Genomic DNA, 8,764 nt, shown 5'->3' on the forward strand with positions numbered 1-8,764 from the left:
CTGGCGCTGTGGTTTCTTGGGGTTGTTTGCCCTTGCCTTTGGACCGGGAACCGGTATTTGGTTGAATTTGTCACCTTCGTTTCTGAGGAATTCTGGTGGTGGTTCACTTTGGGTCACAGAGGGGTTTCCTCCTTACAAATAAATGGGGAACAGATCCATTACGTTACATTAATATATATTAATATACGTTATATTAACGTATATTTATCTACCACAGATCCTTCCCTGCTTGCCTAGTGGGTTGAAGTGCAGTGCAGCAGAGAGAGAGAAGACCCTTCTAACATGTCTTTTGATCGGTGTTAGAGCTGTAATATTCATAACCTGGTTGGTTCCCAGAGGAAATCCTAGCCCAGAAAAATGCTAAATCTCTGAGGGTCCATCTTTGAAAAAAAACAGGCAGTGCATAATGGAGGTGTAGAGCCAGATTCACATCTTTTCTTTTTCAGCTGTCCTCTCCGGTGGCTCCAGCATGGCATGAAGCTGGTTGAGAAACATCATCGGTGGCTGCCTCTCAATGACTTGATACATCCTACCAGCTCTCTTACTTGACCTGAAACTTCTCATGAAACCCCGCTGAGCTCCCTATTTCTACCGGACTTGGCAGAAGCGCAATTTAGCAGTTAATCCAGGTCTTCGTAGACTAGAAGCCAGGCTTTCCACCTGCAGGCAGGCTGCACAACTACCCTCTGGCCAATGGTCTTTGTCATATGGTTTAGTTTTAGGTAGTCCTGCAAGGAGCAGGGAGTTGGACTCGATGATCCTTACGAGTCCCTTCCAACATGAGATGTTCTATGACTCTGCCCCTCTGGGGCACAGCTAATGGAGCCCAACACAAGATGACACTCACACTGCCATGGAGGGGAAACTTGCAGCACAAAGTGCTGGGACAGGGTGGATCTCACTTTGGTTTTGCAGCACAGAGTATGCAGGCTTGTTTTTCTCTATTGAGGGCTTGCTGAATTGAAAGCTTTCCAATTCTTTACCTCTCCAAAATAGCAGATTTCCAATCTTGAACTTCCCTAGGCACTTGCTGTGTAGGGCTTGTGAGTTGCTGACTGGGTGATACCTTGAGAGATTCTGTGTATCCTCATTCTTCTTACTACTTTCTGTTCTGCAATACCAGGTGACAAGACTGGGAAGAGCTGCTGCTAAGAGTTATGGTCTCTAATGGTCCTCTTTGTTTCTCATCCTGGTTCCCATGTTCCAGGCTCCTAGGGACACGGCTGACAAACATAGCTATGTTTTTTTGGGGAATCATCTAGAGATTTCTGCCTGTTGCTTCTTTTGCAGCGATAAAGCCAGACACACATTAGTAATAAGCCAGGATCTTCCTCCCCCTCCAAAACTCATTGCTGAACTTTTGGCTGCGCTTTTCCCCGCAAATTTATGTTTTAATTTATGCACTGCAGTTGTGGTTCCACAGGTGTTTGGGATCTCCTTTTCCATGCTGGACCAAAACACGAGCTGACCTTGTGACTATTTACACCCGTAAGCCCGTCATGAGTCTGTCTTTGCTCATACACTGCCTCTATCAGTTGCCTTGATGCAGTCGGTGTCAAACATGCAGGGCCCCTACACACCCAATGCGCCGTGCTGTCCGTGGTTCCCTGCTTTCCAGGCATACAGGGATCAGCTGTGTCTAACTCAGGCTTTACAGGCAGCATGAGACGTGTTTTCTACTAAGCACAGAAAAACAACCAGCTGCTGCCGTGAAGGATGGGGCACATCTCCCTCCCACAGTGTCCTTCAGGCACGCTCCAGTCTCCCGTCAGCCAGCTAAATGTCAGCAACAGGTCCTATCTGAGGAGGCCATAGGAACCTAATCCCTCCCTCTTGGGTCAGATATAACCAGATGAGCTAAATTGGAAGCTGCAATAATAATGTATGGCTATCAACTCTCTAGGTGGCATTTAAAGTCAGTAAACAACTGCAAGGGTTGGATTTCAGAAGTTTTGCAAAGTAAGTGATACTCAGGCCACCAACGCTGGAAGCAGTTTTTATCCCAGACACGCTAGGAGACATGGTAGTGCTCTTAAAAGGAAATAAGATCTCGAGTGGCAGCTGGAATTAGTACACTCCATAGATAGTCAGGCTTAGAATCCACAGGAATACCTCAGCTGGGCAGAAAGAATGGAAAATGAAAGAAAAAGCCCCAGAAGTGGATTCGTTGCTTTTTGGGGGTATGATTTGGGTTTGGTTTTTTTTTTGGAGAGAGAGTGTGAGAAAGGAAGAAGAATAATGGGCTGGGAAAAAAAGGATTTAAATGCATTTTGTGGTGAATAATTTCAGGATGATGCAACACACACAAGTTCTAGATGTGAATACCTACTCCATATATGTGTTCTGACGTGGCACTAAATGTTGCCGTTTCGTCCATCTCTAACAAATATTCTAAGCATCGTCACGAATTTGTTAGAACTGGGAAAATATCCTATCTTCCCACCCCTCAAGGTTGTTGTCTACCCAGATGTGGCTGCATTGTCAGTATCAATTTATGATAATTTTTGATTGATTCAAAACAAGGCAGTATATGAGTGTAAAATGTGTCTACATCCAGTTTCCAAGTGAACGTATTCTGCACCCCAGCACTTCCGTGTCTCACGAACTCTTCCAAACCAGCAAAATCTTAAAGGGGGTAGAAAATGACAGCGCTGTACTACTCTTCTCATAAAAGGGAAATCCAAGAATGAGTGAAAGTTTTATAAGGATCACATCTACTTAGGAATCTCCCTTTCCAGGAGAGATATCCACACGTTCACGGTGCAGCTACCAACAAATGAGGGATGGGCTGTTCTTTCCTGCCTTGATTAGGCTTCTTTTTAACTACAGCTGTCTTTTTATCTTAGTTACTTTTCAACTGTGTTTTTATCTTAGTTACTGGTTGGTAAAGATTGGTCTTCGTAAGTTTGAATAGTGAAAGATTTTTACAAGGTTAAGCAAAAAAATGAGATGCCTTAAAGTATCACAAAATCCATCCCTCTTAAGTCTGTTTTTTATTTAATGTCTAGATGAAAATATTACCTTCTGAGTCTCCGTGTGCGTGGCTTGGTCCCTGGGACACCTGCCAAGACAAGAATTTTAGATGCCCAAAATCATGTGCTCAGTAGGTGTAAATTGTGTTCAGGGAGAGTTCACCTTTTGTCCTTAACCCCAGAGGCAGTTTCTCTTCATTAGCAAGGGAAGATGGAGGAAAAGATTATCATCATTTCCTGACTGCATGCCAAAGTTATGTATCATAAGAAGAAAATCTGTTCCTATGTTCGCAAATATGTTTTCTCCTAATCTGTCTTCAGGAAAATGTCTTTGTGAGGAGCAAGGGGTAATAATAATCGCAGAGGAGTTGAAAGGAAGTGACAGAAACAGAAGCAGAGTTTGTCTACGGAGATTTTTTCAAGCAGGATCCACGGTAGGTCCTCCCATTGGAAAATAAAAGTACTTAGTCATGGCTCTGATTAAACATTTAAAAGTGTTCCCATCTCTGCCTGCTGGTATCAGGTATCATTCAGAAATACAACTGTATTGCTTCATATCAGATACTCGGTCTACCAGCTGACCCAGGCTGTATTGCTAGTGTTTAAACATTTTCCCCCTACACTGCAACAGATAAAAACATCCACTGTGTGTGCGTATCTGAAAAGAGAAAGTGGCTCATTTTTCTGTTAAAACTAAAGTGATGTGTTAGCATCATAATTATGTCTTGTTGTTCGCTGTTATGTAAAGATAACACGTCAGGGCTGAGTCACAGAAACAAATGCAAAAATCGCAGTTTTAAAAGAATGAGGTCACAGGTCACATTATTTGTTGCAGAACAAACACAATAATTAATTGGCCTCTCCCTGCAATGGTAGCACAGGCAGTTTAATGACAGGAGAGCCAGGCAATGGAAAGAAGCGATGTGTTTTCTGGGGCAAACAGCTGAGCTGGGTCTAATAGGGAACACGAATTTCATTGGGAGAGAGAGAGAAAAGAAAGACAATATCTTTCAGAAAGCAAGACTGCTTGGACTATTCAAGAGTATTTATCTTCTGTTGTTTAAAGATCTTTGTTGTGGCAGGAAATATGAAAAAAATCTTCTAAATTTATTTTCTCTTTACGTGTGCCAAAGTGAGAGATTATATTCAGAAAATGGAACGCAAAAGGCTTTTTGGAATTTGTGCTGTATTATTTTTTTTCTCTCAGACAATGACAGACCAAAATCAGCCCCAGTGAATATACACATCTGCTTTTTATCCAGATATTTTCTCCATTGAATTGATTAGGGGAAATCTTAGAAAACCCATTCAAAGACACATACAATCACTTTGAAAGCCCTAGCCTAATATTCCAGTACGTCATGCATAAATACAGGATTTGAGTCTCTTGTTTGCTTCCAATGCCCGTTTCACTAGCATTGCTTGCCTGATGGCTTTCGTTTGTGACCATTTGAATGGTATCTGGGACAAACATTTTCAGGGTGTCCACAGGTTTATAAGGAGCTTATGCAGACCGCTAGCAACATAATCAATAGCTGTGTTGGGAGAAGTTATTTTAAATAACCACATATATCATTGTCAATTTGGGTTTGGTGACCTTTTGTAATCCAGAACTGTTCAGTTTAAAACAAAGGGATGTAGGAAAATCCGTAAGTTTCCACTTTGCTGGTATCTGAAACAAATTGACATCACTGGATGTAAATGACTTCTCTCGGTGTCTGAAGCCTGTGGATCGGGTACAACACCTCGGCTTCCTCTTAGCACTATTTTTGACCACGCCAGCCATCCTGTCGCTTCCCCAGAATTTAAGATTATACCTTTTCATCTACAGAAATATTTTTCCCTGCAGATTTAAATAATTAATTGGGACGTGCCTAGTGGGTCTTGAGATAAACTTAAAAGAGGCAGCAGATATGTGTGACCAAGTGACCTTTTGCTGTCCTGCTCGTCCCTGCGCTCTCACTGTGCTCAAAGGGACGCTGTCAAAATTGCTAGGCCTTAAAACTTTAACCTGCACTGACAAGTTGTTCTACGTTATAAGTCTTACCTAGAAGATTACCACGATTGTTTTGTTTGTTTTGTTTCAACAATCTTTGCTGAAGGCTCCACAATAGATATTCATTTGTCCTTTTGGGTAGGTGGATATTTTTAAATGCCCAGCTTATTCCGTGACCTGTTAAAATCAAGTTGATGTGCGTGTACTCCACTCAGTGGAGAACTCACCAGGGATGGCACAAATTTTCTGCACTCTGGAAGCAGAGACAAGAGCACGCTTCGGAAGCCTTTACTGAAGAGGCTTTTAGAAGCCATTTTGAAAGGCCTGCAGTTGTCCTTCATTATTTTGGGGGCCAGTAAGAAGTCTTGACTGGACTTTCCCGGTAATATTAAGTATTAGGTATGCCTTAGTTAAACATGAGAAACTGATGACCAGGCAGTTGGTTCTCACAAAGAGGTATGTTATATTTCAGGTCGGTCTGAACTACTCCCGAGGCATTATTTCTGACACGATCTCCATTTAATACCGCTCCACATGAAGAGCTGAATCGGAGCAAACGGTACAGGTACATTTGTAGCATCACACTTTCTCTTCTTTGTATACCAATAGGGGGATTGATGCAACACCAGTTTTAAAGCGGGTGGCTGCACCACCACAATTGTATCACGTGGCACGGGAACGTGTGCTGATACCAGCCGGCGAGAAGGGAATGAGTGATATCCACTTACCCCACCCCAGGTAACCCACACCTGCAGTTTTAAGCTTGATTTGAGCTGTTTTACCGCTGCCTATCTATCAATCCCTACCTTGTTCCTATTGCAGCTGCACCAGCTGAACTTGGGATGTTTGAGGCTACAAGTGCCCCTGAGCTACAGCATCCTCCTCAGAAGTACGCGGCAGAGTCGGCAGCAGCACCTGGAGCTCCTTGGTTCTGCTCTGCAGCAGCAGCGCCCCATGGGAAGACGCTGTTGTCAAGCCTTAGCCAGAAGCATCAAGATCAGAGTCCCTTTAAAGGTGACCCGGAATGGAAAAATACATATTTGTCCCCTTCTGGGGGATGAAAAGGCCTAAGAAAATCCTTTCCCTTCTTCCTGTAACAAGTTTTGCCTTCCTTGTTTCTGGTGAAGGTCTATGGCGTGTCCTTAGCTGCTGGAAAGATTTTTTAACTCACCGAAGGAGGCGATGTCCTGAGTCTCTGACAAGATAATCCTTCTCACCCGTTCATCAGATATTGGATAGAAATGTACAAAAGTACATTTTAAGCAATCTCACTAAAAGTAGTTCCCTAGATCCTATAACCTTCTTATATGAAGTTGGATTCTTGATGCCATTCAAGTCATCTACTGAACTTCTAAAATTATGTATGTTTTATGGATGACAGCTGGAGACACATTTATTTTTATGAAGCATTTGTACTTAAATTTTGTTTAGGACAGTAATTTCACGGAATGTTCCCGTACTGTTCTGCTAGCCTTACACAGAATATCCTTCTGCACTGAGGTTTTGCAGGGAGCATTCTCCCAACCGTTGTGATGACTAAGACAATGAACTCCTAAGGACTCCTTCTCTCACTGGAGGAGGATGCAGATTCTTAATCAGCTGAACCAATCCTATAAAATTTTCACCAGTTCTGCAACTCTGGACCACCATTTTCTAATATTGTAGGTCTCGATTCTCTCCTTCATTCAGCATTCTCCTACATCCAGTCATTTTTAAAGGGAAGGCAAGTATGAGCCTGTGTCATGCAGCTTGAAAAAGGGTTTCTGGAGCATGTTCTGGAGCAACGTTTGAGCTCCAGTGAGGCATGTGAGTTGCCAAACTCCTCTTGATTTACAGAGTGCTCTGTAGTACGTCAGCCAACACCCACAGATATTCTGAGCAGATGCAAAACATGGTCTAATGGACATGGGAAACTGTTCTCTAAATTATTAACTATGAGTGCAAGAACGGGTTTCATTTCTGCTCTGGGAACGAGATGGGCTTGCTAATAGTGTTAGCAAGTTTGTTACTGTGGCGATCCTCTGTGAAACGGTTCTCTAAGGAGCGGCAGTTCCACAGAAACACAGCCCGTTCTGTTAATCACCCTGATCTGCCCAGGAGAACCAGCCCAAGGACTCCTCTCTCTTAGGGAGCACTGCTGCTTCCCAGGCAGCTGTGCACAGACGTGGCCGGATCCGTCCACCCGCCAGCCATCCCCTGCCTCGCAGTGTCTCCGCTACCAGAAATGAAAGGGGGCGAGAGAATAAAAGTAGGGGGGGAAACTAGTTGGTCAACAATTGCTATTTACCTCAGCATGGCTAACTTTCAGATCTATTAAAATAGTGAATTAGAGTCTTCTCAATATGAATATTTTTTGCCTAACTGCTTTGGGATTTCTGGTCCTGTGCTTGTCTGGGAAAACAGTTTTTCAAGGCTGACTGATGCAATTGTAAGCAATAGCCTAAATAATAGTTATTACTTAGAAGTATTTACTATATTACTTTCTGACGGTGGAAATAAGAAGTTGCAATTAAGCTTAGGGGAAAGGGAACTGTGATGGCGTTGTTACTGGTCTGCATTGTTCCTCTGGGCCGGGGGTGACTGGGAAATACGGTCGCCTGGTATCCCACTGGCTGACGAGCAAATTGTGGCCTTGACTTTCTTTCCAGATTCACTGAGAACGCCAAGTTTTGCTCAGCTTCTGCTTTATGCGTGCAGGAAAAAAGTCACCCTCTCGATGAGCTGAACGTGCAGTTGGGAGCAGCTGGGCAATAGCTGCAGGACGGGTAAGCGGAGGACTGTCTATGGGGAAGTTTACATTCTGGTGACGATATATGTTCACACAGGGAATTGGAACGTTGTCTGTTCGTCGAAGACGAGAACACCCGCTCGCTACCTCTCATGAGATGGTTGGTGGTAGGTGTTCGTCCTGTCTGGAGGGTGTTCTTAAGCACAGCTATTCTCCTCGTACATACAGCTCCCTCTTCTCTTGACGCGAACACTCGATGCTGCTTTTCCTCGAACTCTTTGGCTCCTGCGTGGCAGTTCTTGGGAGCGCGTCCAAGACAAGCTAAATCTCAAGACCGTGCGTAATTTATATTAGAACGTGGCACCATTACATCACAGTGCAAGCCATGGCGTTCCGCTGATATCACTACACAGAGTGACATTGTACGGAAACGTCGGGATCCATAGCAGTACATCAATTGACAAAACAGAGACGTAAGTTCGGACGTTGTACCGTGATGATTCCTGTATTAGCAGGTCCTGTGAGCCGCTAAGCCCTTAACTGGGGGCCTCCTCTGGCAAAGTCCTTCCAGTACAGAAAAGGAAGAAAAATACACGTTTTGTGACTTGGTCTGAAAGCTTTTAAATCTAAAGGATGATGGGTGTATTATACAATTTTCTAGGGTTTTTTTATCCTTTAGAGGAAAAATGTATACAGGCATTGCAAACTGTCTGAAAACTTTTTTTTTTTTTCCCTGGAAATAACGGCTCAGAACTACTGGCTCTGAACATGGAACTGGAGAAAGGAGGAGAAGGTAAAAAACCAGGTTTTCGGTGAGGGGTTCGAGGAAGGAGCTGACAGCGCGCCCCTCGGAGCGCGCATTGGTGGTTCAGTGGTAGAATTCTCGCCTGCCACGCGGGAGGCCCGGGTTCGATTCCCGGCCAATGCAGTTCTCTCTCTTTTTTTCTTTCCCCCGCGCGGGAATCCCGTCGCCTTTTCGGGCCGCGGCGCCTCCCCCGCCCTTTTGTTTCCCCCGCGGGGTTCCCGAGCAGGAAGAAGCGGCGCCGCGGGGGTGTAAAACGCGTCGGG

At 44.2% G+C, this 8,764-nt stretch overlaps 1 non-coding gene across 1 annotated transcript; it reads left to right on the forward strand.

The window, feature by feature from the left end:
* Nucleotides 1–8,553: 8,553 nt before the first annotated feature.
* Nucleotides 8,554–8,624, forward strand: TRNAG-GCC. Its single transcript has one exon. It is a non-coding gene; the product is annotated as a tRNA-Gly (tRNA).
* The last annotated feature ends 140 nt before the right edge of the window (nucleotides 8,625–8,764 follow it).

This window comes from Pygoscelis adeliae, unplaced genomic scaffold (genome assembly GCF_000699105.1).
Source record: "Pygoscelis adeliae isolate BGI_AS28 unplaced genomic scaffold, ASM69910v1 Scaffold131, whole genome shotgun sequence".
NCBI lineage: Eukaryota > Metazoa > Chordata > Aves > Sphenisciformes > Spheniscidae > Pygoscelis > Pygoscelis adeliae.